Genomic DNA, 18,234 nt, shown 5'->3' with positions numbered 1-18,234 from the left:
AGAAACGACTTTTAACTCAATCCTAGGACGAGAGGAATCAATTCTTCCAGCCATCTATCGGAAAAGTAATGAATTAACTTTGGATAGTTCTGATGTATACAAATCATGCTCAAAAACTGGTGACCCCGAACAGCGCTCGAATCAACGTTGAATAAGTGGATGGAAGAATTCGAAACTTTGAGCTGCAGAAGTTATTTTCAACTAAACTGCGTAAGCGAGCTTCGTTCTAGGAAGATTGTGTTCCCAAAGCAGACTGTTTGGCGAAATTATGCACAAAACCACAAAACCCTTTTCTCCAACCGGTGATGCCCCGGTGGTGCATTTTTTTTTAAATTGAATCAAAACTATGAAACAAAATAATTGGAAATACCGATCGCTGACGGACTGACTGACTGGGAGTGGAGTGGTGCCATTTCCGTGCCACCGCCAGGAAAGGAAACGGGCGATGATGGTGTTTCATTCAGTTTCCAGTGACCCAGACACTCATCCCCGCACCCCACCCCACCGCGTCGGTGCCCTTCCGTGCCCCCTTTTTTTGAGGCCATTTCCGCGATGCTCGTGTTCCGGTTGTTTTGTTGCCATTTTCGTCAGGCGCCGGTCCGCTGTGCCGGTCGTCGTCTTTTCGGAGCGGGTGCGATTGGTGCAATCGGTGCGGGTGCGGCGAGGGGAAAAAATGGCGCAAAAAATTGCACTGCGCGCGCTGGATGCAGTTTTGCAGGACCCTCGGGTGTGTTTGGTTGCCCTCTTGGGGTTTGCTGCCACCCAAACCAGTTTCCATGGAGCGCGCGGACCTGTCAATTCGGTGACCATCGATTCCGGGGCCGTCGAATCGATACGCCACCGCGGTTCGGCCCGCAGCCGGGTTTGGGCTGCAGAAGGTCGAGCTCCGGTGTTTCGCAGGGAGAGCGAGAGACAAGAGGTTGGCCGTGGTACGTCTCGAGTACGTCGGGACGAGATTACGCCGCGACAAGGCTAGCCCGGGGGCGTGCGATGTGCATCGTCAGCATCGGAGTCATCGGATCATGTTGCAACAAGATCCACACCACTGTCCCACTTTCGGAGGAGCCCCACGCGGAACGTTCTCATCTGACTCACCGAGATCCGAGGTCGTCGACGGTGACTGACGACAGATGATGCTCGCCCGACACGACATCGACTATCATCGGCAGTCCATTAAGAATAATAACGGTAGCGGGCGCGAATGAGTCAATCGTTCGTCGCGAACACCGACCAGCTGATTCAGTCTGGGCCCCCCCCTGTCCGAGGACTTTGAACCTTAGCGCTTCCTGGAGAGCGATCTGTTGCCAAGCACGCCGCGCACGGAGCACGATCATCGAGTGTGTTTTTTGGAAACACCCAGAAAAAAAAACCGAACACCGGTTTGGGCGCATAACAACAACGCCGCTACCTCACGACGCGTGAAACTCGCGCACGCAACATTGCGCGCGGTAACATTGAAAAGCTATTTTTGGCACCTCTCAACGCCGGCGATGTCAATTGGCGATGCGGTGGCCCTTGGATGCGGCTCGGATCGGCGGTGAAACGGTCCCGGCCCTATTTTTAGCGCCTCGCCCGAAACCCCCAAACACGCCCCGGCCTAGCCCAACCCCGAGAGAGAGAGAGAGAGATTAGCGGAATCCGCGGACGATCGAACGGACTTTCGACACTTCCCTAACGTTGGGGGTTGGTATCAGTGTGACCTAGTCAACCGGTAACTCCCGGAGGCAGGACTTTCTAGGGGACCAGGGGACGATCATGATTCACGAAGCGACCCTAGGAACTCTGTTTCCGGAACGGCGTGATTCACCGCAAATAACGATGAACCAAACGACAAGGCTGTTAATTGACCGGTTCAACAGTGCGGAACTACGGATCTCGAGCCGAGATGCTAGGTTGACCAATAAGCTTTGCGGTGCGATAAGAAAAACACAATTTTATGGGTATTCCTGAACATCTTTCTGAACCCTGCAGTGAGAATCGGAAAGGGCTGCAAAATAGGCTTCCCGAGCTGTTATGTCCTCATCATTTGATGAGAAACGCTTTCGACGCATGATTTATTTCAGGTCTGGAAACAGATGGAAGTCGTTAGCGGATGAGAAGCCTAAGGCTTCTACTAAATCTCCCTCACTCAACGATTCTCCAATACTTTAACCTGTATTCCAATACTATACCTGTTCCATTGTAAAAAATACTGTGAAACTTCACATACGTTCATCTGAAGAGCTGTTCCAATATTACAAAATTAGGCTGATATCAGCGCCCTCTGTCAATGAACCGCAATTCTTATTGAACAACCCACTGCCTACTCATAGCTAAGGTCCAAGCGCAGCACTTCCTGGGAACTCGAGATGCCGTTTAGTGCGCGCCTTTAATTGACGTTAATTTCTTTACTGCAACCCGAGCCAGATTCATCACGGGTCGTTGCGAAGAATGATTTGGACGGACGGTGGGACCTCCAGTTCTACGAGCGCGACACCTTACTTCGCTTCGGTTGAAACCGGTTACACGATGCGTGGTGCCTTCGAAATGGCAAACTACCTCTACCAATCCGAGGTACCGACCGGTAATTTATTTTATTGGCCGCGTCGTGGTCGGCACCTATCGGTTGGCTCGTAATTTATTGTGCAGCGAACGGGCGCGTAGATTAAAATCTAATTACCGCAGAGTGGAGTGATTCCATGTTTGAGGTCCCGCACATATTTCACAAACACGGGGACGTCAGTCGCGACATTTAGCCCGTTTAATGGCGAAGAAATCTCTCGGAATCTTCGACGCGAACAAAGGCTGGATAGTTTCCAGTGACCCTGGAACGGTCCAGTGGCACCGTCCAGAGCGCCGACGGATGCCCACACAGTCGCGCGCGTCCTTCCCACGGAGGAGTGACTGGCGGGTTATCGGGAGCAAGGTCTTTCGACCTCGACACTAACGAGCGGCCCTCGGTCTTGGGACTGGGAACTGTGAGACGCATCTCTGTGGGTGCTCAGCATCCATCGACCCGGACACTCTCATCATGGTTCAATGGTCGTACCTTCTCCGAAGGATCCGATTTTGATCGGTCCCAGGTTGAGTGGAAGCAACTAGCGCGTATCAGTTTGTCGTTTTCTTGAGCAACCCAACATTTCGGTGGGTTCCACATGTTGTCCCTCGCAAACACCTTGAGGTCCGCTGTACCTGAACCGATAACCTATTTCGTGTCGTGTCCCTAATTTGTTGGGAAACTATCACTATCTACACACGGTGCAGCACGCGTCCACCTCGCCCCACTATCTCCCGTTGTCGTCGCCCGGCAATCACAAACATCCCGCTCGGGAGATTAGATTTCACCTTGGCGTGCGGACCGAAAAACTGGAAAGCCCCACGCGGGGACCGAAGCAGGGTCCAGGAACCGGCTGGCTGGGGAGGGCCTAAAAAAACGCCGAGGTTCCGCGCAGCAGGCCGATAGAGCCTCTGGATGGGGCGGCTGGGCGAACCGGTCGGGAGCGCGACACCATATCTGGGCCCACGAAGAGCCCCGGGCGACATAACTGTACTCGCTAGTGGTGGGGCTTGCCCCGTGTTCCGTGTTCAGCTGTTTCGCACACACCTCGACACGGCATCCTTCCGTTCCTAGAAAACGGTGAAAAGGCCGTGAAAGTAAAATCTCGCCCTCCCGAGCCAGCAAGACGTAGCCCGTTCGCATCCGATTCGTAGGGAGGGGCCCGAGGGCCGAGGTCGAATGCAGGCGCGAAGGGAGCACTCACACAGGCACAGGCGGACAAGACAGCTTGAGCAGAACTTGAAAAACGAGTTGCACTCTATGAATTTCTCGTTCCGTTCGCTACAGGAGCGCGATGGGCTGAAGTGGCCCGATGCTGGCGTGGGGAGATGTACTTGGCAGCGTTACGTTGGCTCCTCGTTTTCCTCTATTTACATTGGCACCGCCAGCAGCACCAAAAAGAAGAAGACTGGAAGGGTTTGCTGTCGTTGGCTCGCTCAAGAGCGCCACTCTGCAGTGCAGAAGATAAATTGTAATATAAAACGCTGGCGGCCACGGGTCCCCTGGAGTCGCTTTATTGGATTCAATCTGCCACGAGGGTGTAACCTCTACCTGACGGTATCCGAGAGTAAGGTCTTGACGCAACCAGACCTGCTCCTGTCCCCATCGGGAACCGCTACGCTAGAGAAGATCTCGCGCACAGGAAAGTGAGTCGACGTGAGGTCGCATCCATAAATGAAGTTTCAATAAAAACAATTAAATTTAAGGTCACCCAGCACCAGGACGGCAACTTTCCTTGGGGCGGCCCCGATTTTCCGTTACTTCCTTCCAGATACCACAAAGGCCCTGTCCAAGAGGCCAATCGAAACTTTCGCTCTTGATTGCGGGCCCCGAGGGGGCTGAGGAGTGGGCAGCGATCGCTTCACGCGAGCTTCACTTTCGCGTGTCCTCTCCCAAAACCAACGGACGGTCACGGTTCATCGGGTTTTCGGTGAAGGTGAAACCAATCCACCAGCGGATTGCCGCCCTTATCACGCCATCACGGCACACGCAATCAACGCCGACACACAATTAGCACAATTAGGGGGGGCGCGATCGGTGCCCCCTTTTTCCCCACGAGACCTCTCTCCAGTGCCTTCCGATGGTTAATTAACACCCCGAAGTGTGTGCGCGATCTGGATCACAACCTTGTCCTTCACTGGTGACGCTCAACTCTGGGACCGAAATCTTCAACCGCGAGGAGCGCGAGGGCATCGTCCTGCTCGGTGACGCCCAATTGATAGCACTCGCAATGTTTGACATTGCCAATCATCGTCAATTAGCGAGCTCCGGGTCTCAGCCGCCTGTATGGCCTAGTGGTCCGCTTATCGCGCACCAGGAAGTAGCTCCGGAGTAACGCACTCTCGACCGCTCGCGTAGATCACGATCAGAATTGGCGCACTGGTCGCAGCAGATCGGCCAAAGTCCACGTCGGACGCGGGCCGTCTATCCGCGTTGTAGTGGTCTGTGTGCTAGAGCCCAGCCTCCCCCCCTGAATTGCCCGTGGTCCCTGTGGCTGTCAAAACGAAAACGTCAGATAGAGAACGTCTGAGGGTAACCGCGCGATCACGGACGATGGTTGTTACAGTCAGCTCTACTGAGCCCGGTCAAGGGTCCCGCGGGCGCACACATATAGCCATTGTGTTTTTTAATGATCGTAACCGGTTCAGACACCGAGGACTGCTGCTGAGAGGCCCCTCACTAGCCGACGACGGTGGAAAAGAGAGCGAACGAGATCAATAACCCCACCGGGAATATTCTGGGCACAAGATCCGTCCGTCCCTAGGTCCCGGGACGCGATGATTCTTGATTCTTGATTCACAGCACGCCCAGCCAGCGCGTTGGCTTTCCTTCACCGGCGATCGCGATCATGGGCGTCGTTTCCTGCGTTCGCCGACCCAGCCCAAGAAACCCAACCCGAGACACTCTCTCTCTCTCTCTCTCTCTCTGTCTTTCGCTCTGGTGTCCGTGGAGACCCTAAGAAGCTAGCCGAACGACCGGTTCTGTGTGAGGTCGTCGTCGGCGGCGGTTTCGAATGACCCACGAATCTCGTGGAGTCGATTCTCGGAGTTTTGTTGATTGTGTTATTTAAATTTTAACTTCCTTCCCAGGGGTGGGGTTGCCCTGTCCTAAATTCTAGACTCCCGCTCGAGCAACCGCCGGCTGGCTGGCGGCCTCGGACGTCAATCGGTCAATTAATGATCCATGACTTCGGCCGGCAGGTCCCAGTGGCCGTGGGAGAGGCCGTCGTGCGCTTCCTGCCCAACGTAGGTGTCCACTGGCTGAGTGTGCAGCTCAAGAACTGTCCAGTTGGCTTGTAGTGAGCTGGTCCTACGTGGGGTGCGCCTCAACATTTGGACCGACCCCGTAACACGAAACTATGTAATTTAAGTCGCGCTCCTAGAGGATGCCATCGGAAGTGCACCCGAGACACGGCCTCGAAAGGACAATACAGCATCGGAAAAAAAATTGGACACCTCAAGAGGGACGTTCGCAAGAGGGTAATGGACCGCCTCTAGGACGCCCGGACACTCGGTTCGGTCGGTTCTTTTCGGTGTCCCCCAAATCAACAAACTTTTGTGAATGAATTCCTCCAACTCCAGTGTCTAAAATTAGCCACCAAACTAGCGCACCCACCATCACGCCGTTGACTTGGAGTAACCTCTCAATATCGGAAACCCCCAAAAAAAACCCTGGCCGGGTTTGACGGATCGATCGGAGCGCTGCGATGCGAGCTGCGGATGAGGCCAAACTTTGCGAAAAACACTTTCACGATAGGTTCACGGCTCGGATGGCTCGGAGGCGCCTTTCGCCAGGACGCCAGGTTGCTTCCTGCGGGAAAGTTAGGACGGGACGATGGGCGGGTGAAAGCTAACTTCATTTAATCTCCTGGTCAACAAAACCCCCCCCCCCGGACCCGCCGACCACGGTTATCGTTTCCGAAGCGGGCCGAAGGAGAGTAAATTTAGATTAGGCTTACATCACCCTCGGCTGGCCTGATGGGGCTCTCGATGTTGACACTGTCGCTTCAAACGGCACTTGTCGTCGTCGTCACTGCTCTGGCCACAGGCGTTCGAAAGGTGTTTGCTTACCCCCGTCTCGTTTATAGACCACCCGTCTGGCCCGTCCCTTGTCTCGGGATTTTTTATGTTATTATTATTGAAAGTTTCGGGCGCCCAGCGAGGGGCAGCAATAAATCCATTTGTCTCGCGCCATTCAAAGATGGCCAACCCCCCACGGCAGGCGGTCATGATGATCCCCCCGTCGGATGATGAAGCTATTAGGTCCGCGCAGGAACATCGAATGACCCTCGCACTGATTGAACATAAAACTCAGGACCCGGACCGGATCGTGGGTTGGAGCACGTTTCACACGTTTGGGGGAAATGTTTCATCAATTTTTCAATGTAATCTGTCAATTAAGGGGGTCATCCGATTCATTTACTAACTTCGAGGTGACATTTACAATCTTTCTTCATAAGATTAATCATAGTTTAAAGTATGGCCCACTTAGAATCGGGAACAATTGCATGATTTCTAGCAGCGCCTCTGGTGGTCGGATTTCAAAAGTGTTGATAGTCATATCTTTAGTAAACATTCGACTTTCAGTGCTGAAAGTTTCATCTTAGCACGTGGAGTTTATGGAAAGTTATGCTTAATTGAACTCGAAAGAAGAAAAATCAAGCACAATCAAGTCGAAAACACCACGTGGTCTACTTTAAAAATCTCAAAAACACAAAAATTTGCAAAATTAACTATATATTGCTGTGCTCTACCGTTTTTGGGAACCCAATACCGTAGATTGAAAGATTCAGAGTAGACGTCGTAGCACAACATAAAATCGGCAGCTGAAGTGGAAGGTTTTAAGATCAATCGAGGCAAATCCTGGACTTTCGGTTCGGGATATTGCAAAAAATATGGTATCAGCAGAAGTACTGTCTAGAGGATCTGTCTACAAAAAGCTACTGTTTTTCCTTGCATGAAAGCATCCAAAAAGGACACTTAAGCAAAACCTAGTTGCTAAAACACGCGCCTCTAGTTGTACGAAAAGGTTATGACGAGGTACAAAGGTGCTTATGGACGACGAAACATACGTGAAAATTGATTTTGGACAGCTTCCTGGACCAAAATTTTATCTCGCCACGGCACGTGGAGATGTCCCCTCCAAGATCAAATTTGTATTCGCCAATAAATTTACACAAAAATTAATGATATGATTTTGGCCTGATTTGGATAGCTGCCACTATAGCAGGGATGTAGTTCTGTGGCAGTTTTACAATAAGAGGGATTTCATCGCAATGAATATCAACCCACCAAATTGCCCTAAACTCCGTCCATTCGAAAATTATTGGCCAACAATCGATAGGAAGATGAAGAAGATTGAAAAGGTGATGCGGGATGCTACAGAGATGGCGGGAAATTGGAAAAAAAAAAATTTGCCGCTGAGAAGGACCAGAAGATTGTGCAGAAAATGGTGGCACGCATTCTAAAGAAAGTTCGCGATTTCAGCCATGTAGCATCAGATGTAGTAACATAAATTTTTATCCTATTTTTCATGAAAGCAAAAGGCCAACGTTGGATGATTGGGAAATGGGGTCTGACAGAATCGGAAGTCTGATGCGCTCGCTTTTTAATCATTCTTTAGGCACACTATAGGTTTGATCCCTCTCAGTTTATAGTAGACGACTCCGTGCAGAACTCAGATAGGCAGAATCTGACCATATTTTCCGAGCGCAAAATTGCCTTTAAATTACAGTTCCTGCGGCCTGAATGTTTAATTAGTACATTCGAGCAAATATCCTTGTGCCATAAACAAGGTAAGGCAAGGTTAAGGATCCTTAGGCAATAACCAAGAGCCACTTGCTGCCACCGGCTTATCTCGCTTCCAATCGAGCGCAAACGTGGCACCTGACGACCTGACGACATCGATGATCTAATTTTATGTCCCACGAGCAGAGAGACAGCCCGAATCATATCACACAGCGCACCGGTATTAAATTTCGTCATTGTGGACACACCACAAAACGCGCCGTTATTAGAGTGGCGAGCGACCGGGACCACAAGAAGTTTCGCCACCCCGCCAAACAATGCGACGGTGGCGAAGAAGCAAGGGCAGGGCGTTAGGTAAACCTTTGGGTGGTTCGCGCTTGGCCGCCGGACAATTAGCAAGTGCCCGCGCGGTGCTGCGCCCCGCTGCGCAGGTGAGTGAAATCGCAGCCACGGCGGCGCGCGGAGGCTTTCATAAACTGGCCGACCGGTCAATTCAATGCCTTTTTTTCGCGACGCCCCTACACAGCCTTCTTACGGTCCATAAAGCCCCGCCGCCGCGTGCAGTGGGCCGCACTGCGCCATTCACGCACGCACGCCCGGCACCGCCAAGGCGCGTGTCCGGCACGTGATTAGTGAAGCGGCGAAATAAGGTCGTTTTCGCGGGGAGAAAAGAAAACAACCGCCGGCCGGCCGCTGGCCGCCGTGAGAATTCGTGAGCGAGCGGCCCAGGCCGTTTTTCACGCTCCTCGCGGATTGGGAACGCGCGCGCATCGGCCATCACGCGGGGCTGGCCTTCGCTATCGTCACGTAACAGACGGTGTCGGCGGATGATGTGGAAAAACTTCCACCCATCGGAACCCTTTCGATTTTTCCTCCCCAACCTTGTCCCATTTTCCAGTCCCCGAGGCCGAGGCCACGATGCACGCTAATCAACAGGTTGCACAACACAGCAGCAGGTCCACGGGGATCGCTCGGCTCGGCCAGATTAATGCGCGAAAGTTTCGCGCAAAGCGTTTGGCGGTAAACGAACTGGATCGAACGATGCATGATTTATCGGTGGCCGAACCGAACGGTGGCGTTTCTATTTCTTGGCCCCGTTTTGCGACAATCTCCGGACCGGGCCCTGTTATCAGCGTTCCCAGCGCAGCCGGGAGAGATATGTTTCCGGAAATGAGGGTCCCCTCGATCGGATTAGCAAACTGCATCGGGCCTCCGGGAGGGAGTCCGAGTAGTGACGGCTAATTTATTGCCCCGACGCTCTGGACCCCCAGAGCTTGTTACGAATAAATCGTCCACTTCCTACGCAACCCCCCGAGTCGGAGAGAGAGAGAGAGAGAGAGAGGACACCCGGGTCCGGTCACGGTAGTTCGAAAGCGAAATCCTAAAATTAGTAATGCACATGAGGCGAAATGCCGCGCAGCATCGAACCAACTTTCCTCTCTCTCTCGATCAGGCGGTTTGGTTTTGTTTATTTATGTTGCGTTGGTTGTTTTGGGTTTTATCAGTCATACAGCGAGACACCCCGAAATGAGGGTGAGGTCACAAACGATAGGGTCAAATGGAACGGAGCGCCCAAAAAGAAAAAACCCAAGAAGTCCAAGGAAAGTGTTGGGCGTTGCACAACCAAGTGCTGGTGGGCACTTTCGACGCACCGTAAATATGTGCACAACTAATGACGGACCAAAATCTCCAAGAAAGTGATTCCGAGGTCCGAACCTCCCGAGGAGGTGAGTTGACCAACGGCTTCTTCACTCCCCGGTCTGTAATTTCAATGTCCAAACGTCAACCCTCAAATCGATGAGGGAACCAACTTGATTAGAGAGACTTAGCTCTATAGTCCATAATGAGCTCCCGGAGTTTGTGCCAGTTTTTATCATAACTCATGACATGATCAACCCACCGGAGTCTGGCGAGCTAACAAGTCTTGCGATTGTAAGGGTTCCGCATAACCCTCAACAGTTTTCGTTTTCCGATACGAAACACGTCGGGGTTCGAATCCTCGAAATGGCCCCATCGTTGATATGGCGTGCTCTGCCCGTTCTAACATCAAAATAATTTACCAACTGAAGCCCAGCCCTGCGTAACGCACCAAAAAAACCCAGAGAGACACGCATTCGTGTCGCGCACCCGGAAACGCACCATAACGGGACCCGCACGGCCCGACTTTTAACAGCACAACCGGGTATCCGGGTAATTTGTATGTCGTCCAAGTTTCGTTCTGCACTGCCCCTCTTTCTCTGCCGCAGTGCGCGACAAACGCGACAAACGCATCGGGACGGGCCCGTTCTGCTTTGCTGGGCGGGTTTCCACGAACCATTGTCTCTCCGGGCGGGTGGTTGATAAAAGGGTGGCCAAATCATCAGGCATCGCGGCACCCATCGCCTGCGTTCGCTTACTTTCATCCGTCGTTGTTCCGTCCGTTTTTTTTTTGAATACAGGGAGAAAGGCACACACGTCCGTCCGGCAGAACAACAGCGGATCGGGCGGCCATAAACACACCCCGCGTGCCCGGCCCGGTTCCACATCGTTGACTCCGCTAAACGGTGCGCCCAAATTTCTCTTTCTCGCCGGAGAGAGAGAGAGAGTCACGACGTGCGATTGCATGATCCGCAGCAGCAACATCGATCGATCTTCGGACCGATCTTCGCGAAAATTGGCCCAAAACGGTCGCACGTGCCCGCTACGCGTTACGCAACCCCCGTAAGCGTTTCCTCCGGCCACCCTCTGGGGGTGCCCGATCGATCCGATCCGACGCGGACCGGAAGTTGGTGTAGAAATGCATCAGAAACCCTGCTTACCCAGCGGGTGTTACGTGACACAGGGTGGGAAGTCGACAGCAAAAGCCCCCTTGATGGCCTCCCCTGCTTCTTATCACTTTATCACGTGTGTTGGCGCGAGCGATTGACGAGAAAGCGAACACTTTGCCTCTCACTCACTCACTCGCGACGGAACCTTGTGTTCGTTGATAACAACCGGAGTGGCCGCCAGCCAGCGGATTGGCTGGTGTGTTGGCACACCACCAGCAGGCATCAGGGTTTACAAATTTTCAGATTGATTGAGATTGATGAGAGCATCGAAAGTAAACAAAAAGTCTAATCGAACGCAAACAAAACTGCCCTAAATCTGGAGCACAGGGCGGCAAAGGAGTACGGAGATCCGGAACCGGGGCTCGCTAACGAAGGGCTTCTGGTAGTTTTTTTTAAGTGAGCATATTTTCAAAATTTTTATAAAAATAGGTTAATGAGTTGCCCATTTTTAGAAGGTGGCTAGCGAAGATCGTCACCAGAAATAAAGCTTCACCCACAAGACTTGTTCCTTCATGAATGCTTTTCTTCTGTCATTAAGTTCGATCAGCTGCCGAGTCACCACGACCAGCATTCCTTTTTTTTTAATTAACCTTAATAAGTCGCAGAAACTTTTTTTTAAATGTTACGTCCAACACCTTTTATATGAGGAAAACGACTTTGGTTTTAATAAGCCCTGATTGTTTGTTCTATTGCTGTCTCACTTTTCTCAAATATAATTAAACTCATATTAATAACCAATCGAAGTTCTTCATCGGTTGCTGAGCTGAAGCTGCGAAACAGTATAATGTCTTGGGAATCATATTTTTGCTCATATTACTCAAAAAGCTTAGCATAGCTCTTAGGACCTTAGACTAAAATTTAGAGGACCTTAGATTTAGACTAACCGAAAGGATCTGCTGAATCGGTGATGGAGCGATTGAAGCCCCTCGATTCTGCTTCACGCTGAACAGATCCCGACATGTTGAAATTGCTAACAAAATGATAAGCATTAGCCAATGAACTTAGCTGCGGGACAAATCTCGGAACTTGCTCACCACACTCTATACCTCTGCCTCACAAGACCCTTCCATTTTATCTAATGCTCCCGAATCGAACCAAAACATGCATTCAAAGCTAAAACAACCCCAACACAGATTATTCAGCCACAGAAAGAGAGTAAAAACAAGACTCCCGAAGCGAACCACAAAAAAACAGATCGGAAAACAGACCCCAGCATGATGACGGGTGGCGTATACAAATTGTCAAACTTTTCGCCGAAAAGCCAGATTCTTATCGCGGTTATGACTAAATGAAGCGTCCACCCGGGACCGACGACCCCGCATAGCCCCCGGGGTTCCTTACACCCCCCTCACCCTGGGAGCCCTGGGGTTCCGGTACACAAATTCTTTCGCAACGCCAAGTAAACACCGAAAGCGTCCTCTCTTCCGGCCGCTTCGGTGCGCTCCACGCGAACTGCATTAGTAATTGGTTATAATTTATGGAAGCCACAATCGGAAACTCATCGTTCCGGGCGTTCCGGAGCGCGCCACGCAAACGGCAAGAAAACCGCGGCGTGGTGCTTCGCGATATTAGTTTTCCGAGGGCACCGGGTTTCTCTGCGTGGCCCCAAAGTTTCGTAAAACCTCAAACGGGCCTGGGGGTCCCCGCCCCAGAGGCCCCCCCAGAGGCCCCCCCCAGAGAGAGAGGAACAGCGGCCATCGAGTAAATTGTATAACAAGTTAGTTAGACAACTAATTGATCACCAAACAACAGCGACAAATGTGTGTCCCTCCGGCCCTTCTGGTGGGTCCCTTCCACAAAGAGAGAGAGAGAGCGCTGTTCTCCCTCTTTCTCTATCTCTGTCACACTGGTTCCGCAACATAAAAAAAGACCCAAACATAAGGCCCCACATTCGCTTCGCTCCACATCGCGACGCCGTCGTCAGGTTCGTTCCGGGTTTCCTCTGAGTGTGGGGACCCGGTCCCCGCGGGGGGGGGTCGGCGGTCCAGCACACAACACAACAACAAAATGCGCATCACACACACACATACCCGCACACGGGTTGTGTCACTCACTTTCGCCGTCTGCCCCCCCGGGTTGTCACTGCAACCGGCTTCCGGGGGCCGCTGTCGAAGGAAAACGAATGAATTTTCAACGCGTGGTTTGAATTTTCCGACCCCCCCCCGAAAGGGGTCCCAGTCGGCCCCCTCTTATGTCTGGGGCCCTCGGGTCGCGGTGTGGGTGAAATAAATAAAAAATTTATTACATTCATTACAATCGTCACACACCGCTCGTCGTCGTCGTCGTCGGTGGTGGTTAGGGGTCCCTGTTTGCGTTTTGGGTCCCTCTCCGTGCTCCCGTGCGCCTGTGTGTTGGTTTTGGTCGCCCTTTGGTTTACTTTTCGGTTTCGTTACGGTTTGTTTATATTTTTAACCCCTTAAAGGGGTCCTTTCTCTCTCTCTCTCTCTCTCGCTCGCGGAATCGAAACTCGAAACGGGTGGTTGTTGGGTGCAATTAATGTTTTGATTTTTCCTGTTTTCAGCTGCGTTGTTTTTTCCGGCCCAGCTGCTGTCGGAATCGCACACCAAAACTCACACAGATAGGAGAGCCTTCATTTGCATTTGTGTGCGTCCTCCGAATCCTGATAGTACGATTTACGATTGTTTGGAAAACCCGTCACTCGGGACGCCGTTTTTTCGGGGCCCTGGAGGTCCTTCCTGCTTTTGGGCGTACCCGTCCGTCCTTTGGCCGGTTGGGGTGAAAGTTTTCCCGGCGATGCCGATTAGCGGAGTGGTGGGTGGGAGAACACAGACCCGAGGAACGGCGGTGGCGGGTTCCCTTTTCATCAAAACTTTCCCGCTGAGCTTGTAACACACAGCAAGGGCCGCGAGAGGGCCATTTGTTGTGGGTTCGATTCCTTTTCATTTTGAGCCCGTTCAGCGAGCGCTTCACAATCGCTCACCCGCGGCCTGTCACCGTGACCGGGTTGGGCCGGTCAGTGGGCACAGCGAAGGGCGAACAGCTAGGGGGCAGACAAATGGGAATCGAATGGGTCTTTTCCAGCAACTCCGAAGCCGTTATCAATCACACACTCCCAGGCCGTCTGGGTCTGGGCCTTTTTTATGTGTTGGAAAATCATTTTAATCAATCAATCGCTCAAAGCGCGCGGCTAGACGAAAGAACGATTTGTTGCTCGGCGTCGTGCCCGCCAGCTGTCGTGACCCTATTCGAATAATCTGATTCTCTACCTCCGTAAACCGTACAATCTAATAACTGGCTGTTCACGAGGTTCGCTGCGGTTCTCGAAAGGCTCGGCTCGGTCAGCCGTACGAATGGCGGCCTTGAGGACGAATTAATCGGCACCTTACGTTATTGTGGGCCCACTGAATAATTCATCCGGCCCCAGATTGGCCGTGCGTTACATCCGATCCGAGTGTCTTCCGTATCCGTCGGTTGGCCCAGTGAGCACCGTGCCGACCACTTTTAATGACCGACGACAGCCCACCGTGTTAGAACGTTGCTCTAAATAATTGAGAGTCTCCTCGTCCTCGAAATTCTGCCATTTTTTTTTGCGCGCCACGCCAAACATCACTCGCAACCTTGGGATGCCATGAAAAAGCCTGCACCGAGATCGATAGACCCGCGGTGTGCGGCGCTTTCATCAGCCCCAGGACGACGGGCAAAGGGCTCAAGGATGCCCCATGGTGAAAATAAAACATCCGCAAAACGGCAATGCTTCATACGCTCCTTCAGAGATCCCGAAGCCGAGTCCCCCACCCCCCCGAACGACCGACAAAATGGTCGAACCGAGCCCGACTGGGCGCTCCATGCTCAACAAAGGATGCTGTGAGGTTTTACAGCAGCAACAGCAGCAGCTCCACAGCACAGACACACACGCATGCACTGGAGCACACTTGCACACACTGTAACGTGTCCTTCGGTCACGCTTCGGCCACCGCCCAGCGGGCAAAGCGTTTCGAAAATTCGTCCGTCGCGCGATATTTTTCCCCGTTCCTTCCCCCTCGAGCCCACAAACACGCGCCGTCGCAAGCGTAGCGCGATACCGCGGTATTGTCGTTTCTTTCGCTCCTGTGAACATATTTTTTCCTTTCTCCCTCTTCGCACTCTTCGCGAGTCCTTCCTCGCTCTTCGCACTCATTTTTCCTTTTGGTGCATGCGTATCCTCCAAAACTGACCAAAACCTGACCACAACCTGACCAAAACCTGACCGTATCACCAAAACTGACAGTTCGCAGTTTGTTTTGATCGCGAAGTTTCGAGGCAATTTGGTGGTGTCGCTGGTAAGTATATATTAAAAAGCATTGAATTTTATGTAATTTCTTGTTATTTTTTAGTTCACAGTTCGCCGAATGACTGCAGAATGTATCGCCGGAAGAATCTGGTAAGTATTGCAAGTGTTGTTGGCGATCAGAGTGATCAAAGATCGCTCGTCATGTTCGCGCAGAGTGGCGTAGTTTTTCAACATTAATCTGTTTCTTTTGCTTCTTGCAGCTGCCGAAATCGTTTCTTCACAGCTTAGTAAGTATAATAAACCGATCGCTTGATCAATCGGAAATAATATTGATACTTTTTTTACTTTCAGGTGACGACGCGGCTGATCGAACCTAACGACGGGACTTCACAAACAAAAAAGTGCTGCATAGGGCTGTAGTGCCGAAGGAAGGCTGAAAAATGTGTCGGTAGGTATAGTGGTGTTTTTATCGTGTTGTTTGCGTGTGTTTTTTTACATATAATAAATAAAGGTGTCAAAATTAAAACCCCGTGTGATGCGTATTATTAAGATCCGAAACGTGGGTATGAATGTGGGATACGGTGGATATGTATGGGTAGGTACGGATGAATAGGGCACACACACACACGCACATCGTTAAAGCGTTCCTTATAACGAAGCGTTGCAGGCTCTTTGTAATTTCCAATGGAGAGGCGACATCCTCCTTATCCAGACCCTTATAAAGAGGTCGCGCGACGGTTTTTGCCCGCTGGGCGGATGGATGGATGCTGCGCCGCCCGGAGCAGCGCGTTTTGTTTTCATCTGCACACTCACCAGCACAAGCGCACAAACAATTACGGACGGTGGGGCGTGGAAGTGTTGGTGAGTAAAATCCCACGGCAGCGTCGAAGTGTTGGTGTCGACGCTTGCTACGCTCCACTTTGTCCTGCATTTCATCCCGGTGGTGCCCTCCAGAACCCACAGGATCCGGACCGGACTCGACTCTTGGTGGTGGTTAATGTACGTGCACAGCATATACCGACGGAAAGCGCTCGATGGGGGGTTCTCTCTCTCTCCCTCTCTCTCTCTCTCTCGATGCGCTGAAATTGAGTTCACTTTTGCTTTCCATTTGCCGTCGGTTTTATGTGCCCCATACCAGGGAAAACTCCCGTCTCGAATCGTCCAGCTCCAGGCTCCCCGCATCACCAGTGTCCTTTCCACTTCCGGGATCCAGTCACCCGCGGGGGCAGGTGGACAGCAAAAACAGGACAGGAAATGGATGACAAAATCCAAAATGGACGTTGCCAATGGTGCCAACCGAACCGAGCACAGTGCAAAAGGCTTGTTAGCGTGACGGGATTGTCCGGGTGATTTAAGGGATCTGGTCCCCTGGATCGGGTGTTGGCGATGTGCCGAGCATATATAGAATGGCAGACTGCAGCAAGTGTGAGGGGCCACGGTTGGGGTTGGCAAATGAGAAAATATCACTCGTCCTGCGTAAGCACTGTGACCTAAGACTCCCCAGCAGCAGCAGCCAATGCTTACCTGAGATCGTTTGCCTTGCTGTGCTTCCAACACGGATACTGGACGTCTACTGGACGGCCAGGTTTTCTTCTCGCAGATTATTCTTTCGCCCCCAGGCTTACTGCATTTTCCGATGATACGCTGATTGGGGACACTTTCCTACGGCGAGCTGATACACGAGCCACGAGCCTCGAACCAGATAAACACACTGCACTGTTTTGGCCGTAATCGGATCGACCTCGCGACAGCTAATTCGGCAGTGCGCCTTTAAAACCCCCTCCCCCTCGGTGGGGCGTACTTTATGCTCGCCGTGGCCAACTAACTCAAAACATAAGAAAGGCAAACAAAACGCACAGCAAGCCCTGCAGCGCGCGTGTTGAAGATTTGTGCAACAACGCACGCACACTCACAGACACAGAAACACACACGGTCGGTCGGTTTGCTTCGATTGCAATGCTCGGGTTGTATGCGCGCGCTTGCAACAATTATGCTGACTTTGCTAGGGTTTCGTCGGCTCCGATTTCCGCCCTGAACGCAATGCACGCGCCACGATTGCACACACGCAAACCGCAAAACACTACAAATCCCCCCACCGCACGCGAGGACGAAACGAAATCTTGTTCCCTGCGCGTGGAATTTACTTTTTCGCTTCGTTGCTTACGGGATGCTGCGGATGCGAGAGGCTGCTGCGAATGCGGGTGAACTCAAAGCGATTGTTTTGATTTTCAGGTCCTTTATCGTGCTGCTCCTTGATACTTCTGCTTCTGTTATTTCTATCTTCACCGGAAGGATACTCCTAGCCGTCGGGACCTGGTGCCGTAGCTCTGTCGGCGACGAGCGAGGAAAATCCAAACCGATCCGCGTTGCGTTGCGTCTGGGACTGAGCGAACCGCACGCAGCGCCGCTGGTCGCAACTGCCGCGATTGCGAGGCGCCGCTTCGCTCCGAGCGCCGAGAGAGCGAGAGACGGCTTTCGAGAGAAACGCCACAGCATATAATGGGCGCATACGAAAGCATAATAAGGAGAGAAAGAAAACGGGTTGAGAGGGTTGCGAACAAAGAGACTCGCTACACAGAGAGAGAGAGAGAGCGACCAAGCGAGCGCGACACAGAGAGAGAGAGAGAGTGAGAGAGAGAAGGAAGTAGCTGCTCCAGAGTATGAATCATGTTTTGGTCGCCACATGCTTCGCGTGCAGCTGGGACTTGGGCGGGGGGGGGCCGTGGGGCCGCGTGGGGCGCGGGTACAATGACACTCTGTTGATACAACACTCCGCGGGCTGGCTGCGCTTGATGTGGCGTATCTACGCAAGCCCGCGGCGGATGCGTTCGGCGCGTTCGGCGCGTTCGGCTCTCGCCGCTCCTGCTGGTGGTGGTGGTGGTGGTGGTGGTGGTGGTGGTGGTGGTGGTGGTG

At 52.3% G+C, this 18,234-nt stretch overlaps 1 protein-coding gene and 1 long non-coding RNA gene across 4 annotated transcripts in view; one reads left to right on the top strand and one right to left on the bottom strand.

The window, feature by feature from the left end:
* LOC131212016 (dual specificity tyrosine-phosphorylation-regulated kinase 2-like) overlaps positions 1–18,234 on the bottom strand; it is a 56,281-nt gene that overhangs the window by 31,290 nt on the left and 6,757 nt on the right. The gene's annotated exons all lie outside the window — the stretch shown is intronic.
* LOC131212017 (uncharacterized) lies at positions 15,424–15,829 on the top strand. The gene is made up of 3 exons (XR_009156920.1): positions 15,424–15,471; positions 15,582–15,608; positions 15,673–15,829. It is a non-coding gene; the product is annotated as an uncharacterized LOC131212017 (long non-coding RNA).

This window comes from Anopheles bellator, chromosome 2 (genome assembly GCF_943735745.2).
Source record: "Anopheles bellator chromosome 2, idAnoBellAS_SP24_06.2, whole genome shotgun sequence".
NCBI classification, from domain to species: Eukaryota; Metazoa; Arthropoda; class Insecta; order Diptera; family Culicidae; genus Anopheles; species Anopheles bellator.
This window is presented reverse-complemented; position numbering and strand designations above follow the sequence as displayed.